General features: G+C 37.9%; 1 protein-coding gene across 12 annotated transcripts in view; it reads left to right on the top strand.

Moving 5' to 3' along the window:
• Nucleotides 1-14,248, top strand: part of LOC100030849 (myotubularin-related protein 3) — a 220,522-nt gene that overhangs the window by 100,565 nt on the left and 105,709 nt on the right. For all 12 annotated transcript variants that reach the window (XR_008917276.1, XM_056821515.1, XM_056821516.1 and 9 more), the window contains exon 2: nt 1,472-1,539. The gene's annotated coding sequence lies outside the window, so the exon portion shown is untranslated. The remainder of the gene's footprint in view (nt 1-1,471; nt 1,540-14,248) is intronic.

Below are 14,248 nucleotides of genomic sequence, written 5' to 3'. Positions count from 1 at the left end.
TGTGGGCATTTTAGTCACTTTTTTGGGCTAATTCCACAGTGTTTTAAAAAAAATAATTGGGCTAATTACAACTCTACCAATAGTATTTAGTGTGCCTATATTTTCTTAAACCCAAGGAGAGAGAGAGTGTTCACTGATCCTGTTTGGTGGCAAAAGAATTAATTTCCTAATGGTATAGGAGTAAATGTTCTGTTAATTTGACTGCTTCTTTAATTTTACTATATCCTTTATACATGCTTTGCTTTGTGTGATTTCAGATATTTCTTCAGATATTGCTCTTAATGAAAATCATCACAAAAAAATGAAACTGAGTCAGTTCTTTTGTCCTTGGAAAGACCAGATTTGCACATACTTGATACAAGAATTTTTTGTATTTAGATTTTAAAAGGGTATTGGGCTGAAAATCTTTTAAATATAAAATATTTAATAATTTAATAATATCAATCTGTATGTATATAATTCCTTAAGAAGTGGAGATTAGCTATGATCTTACAACTTGGAAAAACACAGAGCTACTAAAGTAGTCAGAAAAACCAAGTCTTTAATTGGGAAAGAGAGAGGTCCAATATCATCGGCCTCTAACACAGAGCCAAGCACCAAAATGCTAGAGTCAAAATCCTGGGGCTCTGGGGACAGTATCTTTGGGAGAATACACAGAGAGATGATTCTCCAAAGAATAATAGAACTTGGAGAATATATACCATTTGGGGAACTAAGGACAAGGAAGTATAATTGATTGACTTTGCTTTACAATGGATACAAAAAGAAAGGTCTAGCTAGGGCCTGGGATACCTGGGAGAGGACTTTGATATAATGGGAGAAACTACTAGGACAAAAGAATACTAGGTCTACTAGTCCCACCTGAACTGGGGCCATTAAGTACTTTTAGGTCTGTTGTTCAGTCTGAAATGAATGAGTCTGGGAGTTCCCTCAGGGTGAGTTCTTAGGGGACTGGCAAAATTGGGGCTCCTGAAAAAAGCAGTTGACAGATCTTAATAAATTTAAAAGTATTCATGTACATATCAAAGGAGAGAAAGTGTAGCTATTCTTTCTGTGCTGTTCTCTGTTGAGACAATATTTGAATGGGCTTTGTGTTTGGGTTCTTGGAAAGCTTGTAATATCTTAGGCCTTCCCTTTCCTTTCCCTGAGGTTCAGACTTTTCTTTAGTGGAATGGAGGTTGGTCCTCTAAGATCTGCCCTTATTTTTACATTCTGTGAGTCTATGATTCCAGTTTTAGAGGGTTATATTGATACTTAGTATTTTGGTTCCAGGACAATAAAGCATTCTTGATTAAAATCATTAGTTGGCACATTATTATCATTATTATGCTGTGATGTTTTAAGCACTTAAGAATGAATGTTATTAGGGTAATGTCTCAGTATTTGGTAGATGATGTACTATTAGAGGTATTTGGTAGCTTAATCTTGATTTTTAAGATTTTTCTATTTTATAATATGTTTTATTTTGTAGGTTTCGATGTGAATCATACTGACAGGAAAAATTATTTGAAAAATTCTCCATAAAAACATCTACGTTTGGTAAGTCTGCATTCTCTTTTCTACTTTTCTGTATTATATTTCCTAAAGAATCACGTCAAAGCAGGGAAGAACAATCAATTAAAGGACTGTTCACTTTTCTGTTATTAACATATAGACTTAGAAAAAAATTTTTTTATTGATATCTTCTGTTTTTTACATTAAATAGTTTTCTCCAGGATCCCTTGTATATCCATATATGTGTGTGTGCACATATATGTGTATTTGTTATATTCCATATAATAGTCTTTTTTTAAACCTTCTCTCCTCCTCCCCCCTCCCCCCCATAAAAAAGAAAAAAGAAAATGAAGAGGAAGAACATCAGCACAACCGATCTATACAATGAAAAGTCTGAAAACATTTGATGTGTAACATCTTTGGATCTCTTGCCATTTTGAAGGGGTGTGTTGGGGGAAATCTTCTCAACTATCCTTCATTTGAAAGTCCTTCTTGATCTTTATAATATTGTTATATTGCCCTCCATTAATGAAAATGGGCAACTCTTGGATAATTTCTAGCTTTAGGGAGTTTCCTCAGGGTAACTAAGTAGTTATGTAACTTGCTAACTGGGGCCACACACCTGTGTCTGTGTCTGTCTCCTCAGCCAGACTCAATCTAGTAGAGGTAGGAAAGTGAACAGAACACAAGATTAGAAGTCACCAGACCAGAGTTTTGATCTCTCCTCAGATTGTTACTATCTTTGTGACTTTGGAAAATCCCATGATATCTCCGGACCTGAAATTCTTCATCTATGGAATGTGGAGTTGGAGTTGATGGCTTCTAGAGGCCTTTCTAGCTCTAGACTAGGATCCTATGATACTATTATCCTGACTCCAAGCCCTGTGCCATTTTTAGCCTCTTTGTGACTTCATTTGGGGTTTTCTTGGCAAAGATACTGGAGTCCTCAAGAATCATGGTTGGCCATTATGCTGATCAGAAATTTGAAGTCCTGCTTCTGACATATGTCAAAACACCCACAATCTTGAATCCCAAACAAGTTCAAGTCCTCTTGTCTTGGCTCAAAATTTCATCAATCCACTGGGATTGATTGGTCTCTTTGACCTTGTGCTCGATTAGCACTGTATAGCTTAGCTTTGTGCTTTGGCACTGTGCAGTGACTCTTTTTGTATTCCCTTCTCCTGGAATCAGACACAATCATTAAGCAAAGTCCATAAGTTTTTAAACAATGAATGGCAGTTTTCTATAGTCTAAAGTTTTTGGGTATGCATTGACATTAAAGTTAATGGACATTTAAAAATTATCCTAGTACAAAATCAAAAACTTCTTAATACTGATAGTATGTTCTTCGAATTCAAAAAAGAAGAGACAAAAACTATATTGCACATACAAGGAAAAACAATAATAAAAAATGTTTTAAAAATAAAAAATATATAGCTTACAATAACTGACACACTGTGTCAGCCAAGGAAAGATAGAATACAAAGGTTTCTCACCCCAAAATGAGATTCATTTCCTTTTTAGTTTGGCCATGATCTATGGTGTGAGTGCAAATGCTTTTTTCCAAAGTAACATTTCTAAAACAGTAGTATAATAGGTAATGCACATTCAAGAAGTATCAAAATTATAACAGCCTAGTTAATGACAAAAGCAACCAAACCCACTATCATATAGGATTCATGAGTTGTGTGACATTAAAAAAACAACAACCTTAGAAGCTAATGGATATACTTGTCACAAGTTTTTCAGGTGTAGCCAATCTTTCAACCTTGGCTGAGATATTTTTAACATAGTCTATTACTGCCATCATTCCAAAATGTGACAGAGGAGCCCAGAGAAAAAACAAATCTCTGTTTGATGGTGATTTTGGGTCTAAAAGGTCACCAAGAATTTAGGTCATTCTGGTGGAAGGGTAGAGTAAGCTGAAGAGTTAGAAATGGGAGATGCTCTCTCTTGGGAGCCATCCAGGGGTACCACACCCTAGGAACAATTTCCCAGCTCCTCTGGTATGAGACTGTTATATGTCTCATCCATTACATTTTTACAAATGCAGAGGTGAGGAATATAATAGTGCTATTGCACTTCATTTCAGCAAATAAGGGACCCTTCCCTCTTGTTACAAAGAACTCAGAGTCAGACAAATGATCAGAGGTCTGAGATATGTTATTAAATATCTAAAAATCACTTCTGAAGAATCAATTGAAATCAATTGAGATATTTAGATCATTAAATTCTCCAAAGGTTGTATACAGGTTGTAACCAGTTTTGATGGAGTCCATCCATCATGTATGTGACAATTAATAGGCAAAATGGAAGAAAAACCTGTTTAAGCAACATGTGACCTCGATGGATCTCAGAACAAGTCCAGCATCCTTAAAGACTTTTGGTTTTGCCAGGAAAAAGGATTTGTGCAAGATGACTATGGGCTTTTTCAGTCCAGTTATAGGGGAGAGATACAAATAAAAATAATATAGCAGAATATAATAGCCAAAACACAGTAGATTAACATGATTCAGAATAACAGAATAGTATTGATTAATATATGAACTTAAAACAACAAAATTAAATTGTAAAGAAAACAATCAGCAAAATACAATAAGAGACTTTCATAAAACAATGGAGTCTGAAAAGGCTTAAAAATTTCACCTCCAGACTCTTCCTTCCCTATCCATTTAGGTTCCTTTTGTCACACCTCTGGGGTCTCCCATAGTGAGGGAGAACTCCTTGATGAATATAGTGAGGAGGAATCCCAAATTGGATGTATTTTAAGAGACTGGGCAGGCCCAAGTGGCATAACCAAATGGGTTATAGGAAGGTGAATTTCTCCCCTAAATCTCAGGCAAGATAATCACAAGGACCATTTGTACCCAGGAAGGGTAGGAATAAGAAACATCCTAAAATTGGGAGCTGTTTGAAATAGGCAGTGCATTGCTTTTTCATAGAGTAGGCCGTGCTTTCAATTCTACTTCCTATTTGGAAGAGTAACCTTCCTTCCCTTTCCCTTTTGGGGGAAAATGCTAGGGGTCATATGCTACCTCAGTCCCTTTCCTCACAGGCAGAGCATGGAAGCCTATCTGGGTTAGCCAAACTGTGGTAGGGTAGGGTGTGTTCTGCTGAAAAGCAGCTAGCATAGGCTCAAACCCATGTTGGGGGTGGGGGAAAGGGATTTATATTTCACCCTCATCAGGAAAAAAAAAAGGTGTTTTTTAAAGATGTGGCAACAGAGGCAGGAGGAAATGGGTGCAGGAACAGAAGTAGCAGAAGCAGATAGCTGAGTGTTAGCAGCAGGAGTCTGGATCAGCAGCAAAAAGGATGGGTGAGAGAAGTGGCTTATCCCTTTTCAATAAGAGCCCCAGCTAAGTCACTCAAACTAAAGCTGGGAAAAATGGGGGTAGAGGGGAAGAGAGGGACAGAAACCTGGCGGGAGCAGGGCACCAGAAACAGCAGGAGGGAAATGCAACTTTACAAAATGTATCTAGGCTATTTAAAAAAAATTGAGAATTCTTTCTCCAACTTCAGTGGTTGCCATCAATGTAAAAATTAAAATTAATGTACAATACTTAAATAGTATGTTTTATAAAATTTATTAATAATCACTAGAAGCAACAAAATAAAAAGGTAATTATTTAACAAAATAAAACCACATGCCCATGGCTAACCTACCTGCTCAAATAGCCCACTCCACCAGTGTCCCGACCCAGGAAGCAAAGAGGGCTAAACACAGAACTCCATCCAATTTTTCTTCTGTCTACGTCACCTTGTAAGGTACAAGATTTCTAATTACACAAGTCCATAAGGTCTGAGTTCAGATCCCCACTAAGAAGCATTTAGTGTGGCCTCTAGGTGCCTCAGGGGATTAAAAGTCAGGCCTAGGTCCAATTGGCCCCAGACACTGCCTAGTTATGTGACTCTGGGCAAGTTATTTAACCTCAGTTGCCTAGTCCTACTCTTCTATCTTAGAGATGGTACTAAGACAGAAGGTGAAGATTTTAAGCAAACAAAATACTTAGTGTAATGCCTGGCATATGTCTGACATAAATTGGATGCTTTATAAATGCTTATAACCTTCTCTTCCCCCACATTGCTGTCATTATATTAAATGGTTTCTTGGTTCTATTTTGGTTTTCTCGGTTTTCTACTCACCTCACTTTATATCAGCTCATATAAATCTTCCCAGGTTTCTCTATTTATTCCCTTTTGTTGTTTCTTAACAGCATAGTAGTATGATGGGCACTACCACAGATTCCCATTCTTTACTACTACAGAAGAGCTGGTATAAACATTTTTGTGAATCTATTTTCCTATTGAGTGAAATATAGTTCTGTATGCAATTCTGTATGTATGTTCTTTCTTCCTTTGTAAAGTTTAGATGAGAACGAGTTTAGATGTCAGCAGTTCCCCAGTCCCCACCTCCTCCTTATTTATCTCTTCCCTTCTCTTTTCATTCTTAAGATCATTAAGACATAACAGAACCAGTCCTAGACTTTATAATTGGATTTCTGTGACGAGATGAAAATAAGTTTCAAAGGGGGCATATTGTCTCTTATTTGAATGTAAACAGTTTATGATTGTTTATTCATGTTTAACCTTTTTATGTTTCTTGTAATTCATTTGCATTTCCACTCAGTTTGGGTTTTTATCAGGATTTACAAGTTTCCTATTTCACGAAAAGTCCAATTTTTCCCTGTAGGATTATACTGTTTTTTGTTTGTTTGTATTTTTGGTAAGTTGTTTTTGGTTGTAAGATATTCTTTTGCCTTCAAGAATATTATATTTCAAGCTCTTCATTCCTTTATAGTGGTAGCTGCTAAACCAGATGAGCTCTTGACTGTGACTCTTTGGTACCTGGATTTTTTGTTTCTGGTTTTTTGCAATATCTTTTTCTTTTCTTTTCTTTTCTTTTCTTTTCTTTTCTTTTCTTTTCTTTTCTTTTCTTTTCTTTTCTTTTCTCTTCTCTTCTCTTCTCTTCTCTTCTCTTCTCTTCTCTTCTCTTCTCTTCTCTTCTCTTCTCTTCTCTTCTCTTCTCTTCTCTTCTCTTCTCTTCTCTTCTCTTCTCTTCTCTTCTCTTCTCTTCTCTTCTCTTCTCTTCTCTTCTCTTCTCTTCTCTTCTCTTCTCTTCTCTTCTCTTCTCTTCTCTTCTCCTTTCCTTTCCTTTCCTTTCCTTTCTTTTCTTTTCTTTTCTTTTCTTTTCTTTTCTTTTCTTTTCTTTTCTTTTCTTTTCTTTTCTTTTCTTTTCTTTTCTTTTCTTTTCTTTTCTTTTCTTTTCTCTCTCTTTCTTCCTTTCTTCCTTTCTTTCTTTCTTACCTTGAAGCTCTGGATTTTGGCTCTCAGGTTCCTGTGGGTTTTCATTTTTGGAATTTCAGAAGGTGACTGGTAGAATCTTTGTATTTCCACTTTGCCCTTTGGTTCTTAGAATCTGGGAATCTCTCTCTCTCTCTCTCTCTCTCTCTCTCTCTCTCTCTCTCTCTCTCTCTCTCTCTCTCTCTCTCTCTCTCTCTCTCTCTCATATTTGTCCATGATTCATGATTTTTCCCTCCCCTCTTCTCTCCCCGCTCCCTGAGCTGACATGCAATTCCACTGGGTTGGATATATGGAATATGGAAATAGGTTTTGAACAATGATACTGTTTTCTGGATATTTGTCTTTTTTTTTTTGCATGATATGTATTTTCTGTGTTTATGATCTTTTGATTTTGTTTTAATGCTTCTTGTTTCATAATATCATTGGCTTCTAAAAATTCATTTGAATTTTTAGGGAGTTTGTTGCTTAGGCAAAGTTTTGTGCCAAACTCTTGTGCCAAGGTGTTAATTCCTTTTCTAGTTCTTCCTTCCATAGTTTTCATTCCCCACTTTTAAATTTATAAAATATTTTAAAACTTTTTTTCTAGGAATTTTAGTAGAATTCTTGTGCTTAGGCCGTGTTTTTCTTTGAGGTTTTGCTTGACAAAGTTTTGGAGTCATTCTCCTTCTGAGTTTGTATTTAGGACATTCTTATAACCATAATAGCTTTTTATGGTGGGATTCTTTTTTTCTTTTTCCTTTTCCTTTTGCTTATTCTTCCAGCCTACTTTCTGACTTCAGATGTTAGGTCTGAGAATGCCTATTTGGAGGGAAATTCTGGGCTGATTCTATTATTTTTTTTCTTGGAGGTACTGAGTATTGTGTTATTCTAGAATATTGGGGGACCTGTAAACTATTAGGGTTCTAAGTAGCTAGATATAAGGGTGAGAACTGCCACTACAATGCTGCAACAACCCCTACTCTTTTTTTGGGTTCCTTACTGGAGTTTGGGTCTATCAATAGAATAGAACAATAGACTTGCTGATTCAGAATGATGGAACTATAGGCTTCCCCTTGGGCTATGATTCTTCTCCTGGTTATTCTCTCCAGGCTTCAAACTGAACTAGAAGCTGGAACTGAGACCCTGCTCTGCATCTGGGAGTTTAAGCCACATAGATGCTGCTTCCTGAAAACTATAAAACATCTTCACAACCCAGGCACCATCTGCTTCTACCAATATATCTCTCTCTGCTGGGATATGGGCCACCTGTTCTTTTTCAAGCTTATCAGCCTTTCTCAATATCTTCATTGCAGAGATAATGGCCTGTATCTTTCTTCTGGACAAGGCGTACCTCTCCAAAGGCTCCTCTCCCTATAACTTTCCGGGATTCAAAGTCATCCAAACCAAGCCTTGTCCTCTTGAGTCGTAGAAATTCAGTTTCTTTGCGAGCATGCTGTGATCGGCGTAATTTTTTCTCTTCATCTGCCAATCCTTCTTCTTCCATAGCCACCTCTAACTTCTTTTGCCTGGTTTCTCTTTCTTCATGCTGTAAAATTAGGTTGCTGTAGAAATTCTCCAATGTGGGTTTAGCTACAGTCACTCTTTTCAGGGTGTGGTTGCTCATGGGAAAAGTTGTTGTAGTCCCCGCAGTCATTGCCATAGTAACAGATACTCCTCCCTCCTCTTTCTTCTTCCTCCTCCTCCTCCTGCTCCCTCCGGGGTTGTTCTGCTGCCACCGGCTCCTGCCTCCCCTCGGACTGCAGCCGTCTGTATATGCGGGCGCATGTGCGGTTGCTGGTGTGCTTGTGTGTGTGAGTGTGAGTGTGCGTGTGCGTGTGCGTGTGCCAGCCCGTCGACTCACTTCCTCCCTTGCTCCCCGCCCCCCCCCTCCGCCCCGCCTCCCAGAAATGCTAATAGATATCCACCATTCTGTTCTGAAACACCACAAGAAACTTATAGGAAAGTTATGAACTGGAAAGAAACTCTAGTATTTCTTCCAGAAGTACCTATATTGGAGAAAGCCAAGGATCTAATTCTCAGATTTTGTATTGATTCAGAAAACAGAATTGGAAACAGTGGAATAGAGGAAATCAAAGGTCATCCATTTTTCGAAGGAGTAGATTGGGGACACATCAGCTCTCACTTGTGGCTCCCAGTAGCTGCTAGCATGCAGCAGCGGCCACACCCCGGGCAACGGCTTCGACAGGCCGGCTAAACCTTGTGAGGGTAGCCATCGGGTCGTCGTGGACCCCTGGTGAACCAGGGCTTTGCTCACCCAGCATGTGAAGACTGTTTCGGGGAATAGGCAGAAGAAACCAATAAAAAGGTTCAACGGCTGAGATGGCGATGCAGCAAGGCACTGTGGAGTGCTTAGAGTGTGTTGGAGCACAAAAGACAACACGGCCATCCAATGCAGCTGAGGAAGTCTCCAGGTGTAACAACTTTTCGTGCCAATGGACCCAGGCTTCCAATGCTGTTTGCCAGATTGACAGAAGGATGAGCACCACCAAAAAGAAGCTCCTGTCTGTAATTTGGCCTGCATCAGTCAAGAGACCTGCACTCAGTGTTATGACTATTTTCTCTCTGGACATCAGCACATTTACCCTTCTCAGTTGCTTCTCTGTTCTTCCCAGTCTTTCAGAGATCACTGAAAATGGCTGAACAGTCATATCTTCCAATTTTTAAGGTGCTCTGTATGCATTTCATCCTTGAGGTCACAGGCCAATGGTGGCTCAGGGCTCTACTCTCCCCACAGATATTTTAGTCCTTTCTTGCTCATCTTCTCTTGAAAGAGAAGACAGAAGCGCAGAGCAAGAAGAGAGCAGCAATTCTGCTTTTTTCTGTCTTCAGTTATTGCTTTCCCAAGCAGAAGGCTTGTTCTTTTACTAATCTACTTCAAAAGTAGTTATAAAATATCCCCCAAATTCAGCTTGGTTACTATTTGATTTCTTTACTTACTTTTAGCTCATTGAGCTTTCCTAAGGTCTTTCAGAAGAACTTTCGTATTGATTTTGAGACTTTGGAGAGCCTGGAACAGAATTGTTTTGCAGGATGTGCCTGCTTCAAAGAAGGCTCAGTACTCTATGAACCAAGCAGAATTGTAGCATCTCAAAAGAAGTGTGAGATGCACAAAGTTAGACCATCTCCAACCCCAGTGTTCACATGAGCCATTTGTGCTTGACTAGTGGTAGAGCCTTCGAGCTTGTATTGATGTGATCAACTGCAGTTGGATACACTGGTCATTGTCCCTCAGATAGCTGAGTCATTTTGATCTTCTTCAAGTATTAAGGACAACGATCAACCAACTTCTTAGTTACTACAGAAAAGTGGTGCTGTGAGTATTTTGGTGCATAGAGAGATTTCAAGAAGCCCATGAGCTTGAAGGGGGGAAAGATTATATTTTTGTTTCTATTTGAAACTTAGCATTCCCTTTAATTTATGAAAGTTGACAACACATTCTGAGAAGGACTCATAGGCTTCACCAGACTGCAGCCAAAGGATTCTGTGTCCCAAACAGGGTGAAGAACATAGTGGTCTCCATCTTCCCATCAAAATATCATGAGAGAAACTTGGTCAGATGTTCTACAAAAATAGCATTTTCTAAATCTGCCATTTAGCAAACCTGTCAAAAAAGGGAACAAGGCGAATCTGGCCCAACCTGTTCTTTGTGGTTCCATGCTGGTTGTTTGCAGTCACTACTTTGTTGTCTAAAATCTTATCTATCAATCAGTAAACATTTATTAAGTGCTTAAGATGTTCCAGGCACTGTGCTAAACTCCATACTTGGATTACATTCACTTTCTACTATTTTTACACAGCCAGATGAAGCTGGAGAAAAATGGAAAAACCATGCCGAAGAAGTCCTCTACAAGTTTGTCACCTGGGTCTCAACTGGACCCTTAATGATAGAAGAGATAGGAAATCTTAGAAAAATTAGAATTAATAGACATATGGAGAAAAATAAATAGGGATAAAAAGGAATACACCTTCTTCTCAGCACCACATGGCACATTCACAAAAATTGACCATACATTAGGTCACAGAAACATAGCACACAAATGCAAAAAAGCAGAAATAATGAATGCAGCCTTCTCAGATCACAAGGCAATAAAAATAATGATTAGTAATGGTACATGGAAAACCAAATCTAAAACCAATTGGAAATTAAACAATATGATACTCCAAAACCATTTAGCTAAAGAAGAAATCATAGAAACAATTAATAATTTCATCAAGGAAAATGACAATGGCGAAACATCCTTTCAAACCTTTTGGGATGCAGCCAAAGCGGTAATCAGAGGCAAATTCATATCCCTGAAAGCTCATATTAACAAACAAGGGAGAGCAGAGATCAATCAATTGGAAATGCAATTGAAAAAACTGGAAAGCGATCAAATTAAAAACCCCCAGCAGAAAACCAAATTAGAAATCCTAAAAATTAAGGGAGAAATTAATAAAATCGAAAGTGATAGAACTATTGATTTAATAAATAAGACAAGAAGCTGGTACTTTGAAAAAACAAACAAAATAGACAAAGTACTGGTCAATCTAATTAAAAAAAGGAAGGAAGAAAAGCAAATTCACAGCATTAAAGATGAAAAGGGGGACAGCACCTCCAATGAGGAGGAAATTAAGGCAATCATTAGAAATTACTTTGCCCAATTATATGGCAATAAATACACCAATTTAGGAGAAATGGATGAATATATACAAAAATACAAACTGCCTAGATTAACAGAAGAGGAAATAGAATTCTTAAATAATCCCATATCAGAAATTGAAATCCATCAAGCCATCAAAGAACTTCCTAAGAAAAAATCCCCAGGGCCTGATGGATTCACCTGTGAATTCTATCAAACATTCAGAGAACAGTTGACCCCAATACTATACAAACTATTTGACATAATAAGCAAAGAGGGAGTTCTACCAAACTCCTTTTACGACACAAACATGGTACTGATTCCAAAACCAGGCAGGTCAAAAACAGAGAAAGAAAACTATAGACCAATCTCCCTAATGAATATAGATGCAAAAATTTTAAATAGGATACTAGCAAAAAGACTCCAGCAAGTGATCAGAAGGATCATTCACCATGATCAAGTAGGATTCATACCAGGGATGCAGGGCTGGTTCAACATTAGGAAAACCATCCACATAATTGACCACATCAACAAGCAAACTAGCAAGAACCACATGATTATCTCAATAGATGCAGAAAAAGCCTTTGATAAAATACAACACCCATTCCTATTAAAAACACTAGAAAGCATAGGAATAGAAGGGTCATTCCTAAAAATAATAAACAGTATATATCTAAAACCAACAGCTAATATCATCTGCAATGGGGATAAACTAGATGCATTCCCAATAAGATCAGGAGTGAAACAAGGATGCCCATTATCACCTCTACTATTTGACATTGTACTAGAAACACTAGCAGTAGCAATTAGAGAAGATAAAGAAATTGAAGGTATCAGAATAGGCAAGGAGGAGACCAAGTTATCACTCTTTGCGGATGACATGATGGTCTACTTAAAGAATCCTAGAGATTCAACCAAAAAGCTAATTGAAATAATCAACAACTTTAGCAAAGTTGCAGGATACAAAATAAACCCACATAAATCATCAGCTTTTCTATATATCTCCAACACAGCTCAGCAGCAAGAACTAGAAAGAGAAATCCCATTCAAAATCACCTTGGACAAAATAAAATACCTAGGAATCTATCTCCCAAGACAAACACAGGAACTATATGAACACAACTACAAAACACTCGCCACACAACTAAAACTAGACTTGAACAATTGGAAAAACATTAACTGCTCATGGATAGGACGAGCCAATATAATAAAAATGACCATCCTACCCAAACTTATTTATCTATTTAGTGCCATACCCATTGAACTACCAAAATACTTCTTCACTGATTTAGAAAAAACCATAACAAAGTTCATTTGGAAGAACAAAAGATCAAGGATATCCAGGGAATTAATGAAAAAAAACACATATGATGGGGGCCTTGCAGTCCCTGACCTAAAACTATATTACAAAGCAGCAGTCATCAAAACAATTTGGTACTGGCTAAGAAACAGAAAGGAAGATCAGTGGAATAGACTGGGGGAAAACGACCTCAGCAAGACAGTATACGATAAACCCAAAGATCCCAGCTTTTGGGACAAAAATCCACTATTCGATAAAAACTGCTGGGAAAATTGGAAGACAGTGTGGGAGAGACTAGGAATAGATCAACACCTCACACCCTACACCAAGATAAATTCAAAATGGGTGAGTGACTTAAACATAAAGAAGGAAACCATAAGTAAATTGGGTAAACACAGAATAGTATACATGTCAGACCTTTGGGAGGGGAAAGGCTTTAAAACCAAGCAAGATATAGAAAGAATCACAAAATGTAAAATAAATAATTTTGACTACATCAAACTAAAAAGCTTTTGTACAAACAAAACCAATATAACTAAAATCAGAAGGGAAACAACAAATTGGGAAAAAATCTTCATAGAAACCTCTGACAAAGGTTTAATTACTCATATTTATAATGAGCTAAATCAATTGTACAAAAAATCAAGCCATTCTCTAATTGATAAATGGGCAAGGGAAATGGATAGGCAGTTCTCAGATAAAGAAATCAAAACTATTAACAAGCACATGAAGAAGTGTTCTACATCTCTTATAATCAGAGAGATGCAAATCAAAACAACTCTGAGGTATCACCTCACACCTAGCAGATTGGCTAACATAACAGCAAAGGAAAGTAATGAATGCTGGAGGGGATGTGGCAAAGTAGGGACATTAATTCATTGCTGGTGGAGTTGTGAACTGATCCAACCATTTTGGAGGGCAATTTGGAACTATGCCCAAAGGGCGACAAAAGAATATCTACCCTTTGACCCAGCCATAGCACTGCTGGGTCTGTACCCCAAAGAGATAATGGACACAAAGACTTGTACAAAAATATTCATAGCTGCGCTCTTTGTGGTGGCCCAAAACTGGAAAACGAGGGGATGCCCATCAATTGGGGAATGGCTGAACAAACTGTGGTATATGTTGGTGATGGAATACTATTGTGCTCAAAGGAATAATAAAGTGGAGAAGTTCCATGGAGACTGGAACAACCTCCAGGAAGTGATGCAGAGCGAGAGGAGCAGAACCAGGAGAACATTGTACACAGAGACTAATACACTGTGGTATAATCGAACGTAATGGACTTCTCCATTAGGGGCGGTGTAATGTCCCTGAACAACTTTCAGGGATCCAGGAGAAAAAAAACACCATTCATAAGCAAAGGATAAACTATGGGAGTGGAAACACCGAGAAAAAGCAACTGCCTGAATACAGAGGTTGAGGGGACATGACAGAGGATAGACTTTAAATGAACACTCTAATGCAAATACTATCAACAAAGCAATGGGTTCAAATCAAGAAAACATCTAATGCCCAGTGGACTTACGCGTCG

This window comes from Monodelphis domestica, chromosome 3 (assembly GCF_027887165.1).
Source record: "Monodelphis domestica isolate mMonDom1 chromosome 3, mMonDom1.pri, whole genome shotgun sequence".
Classification (NCBI taxonomy): Eukaryota; Metazoa; Chordata; class Mammalia; order Didelphimorphia; family Didelphidae; genus Monodelphis; species Monodelphis domestica.
This window is presented reverse-complemented; position numbering and strand designations above follow the sequence as displayed.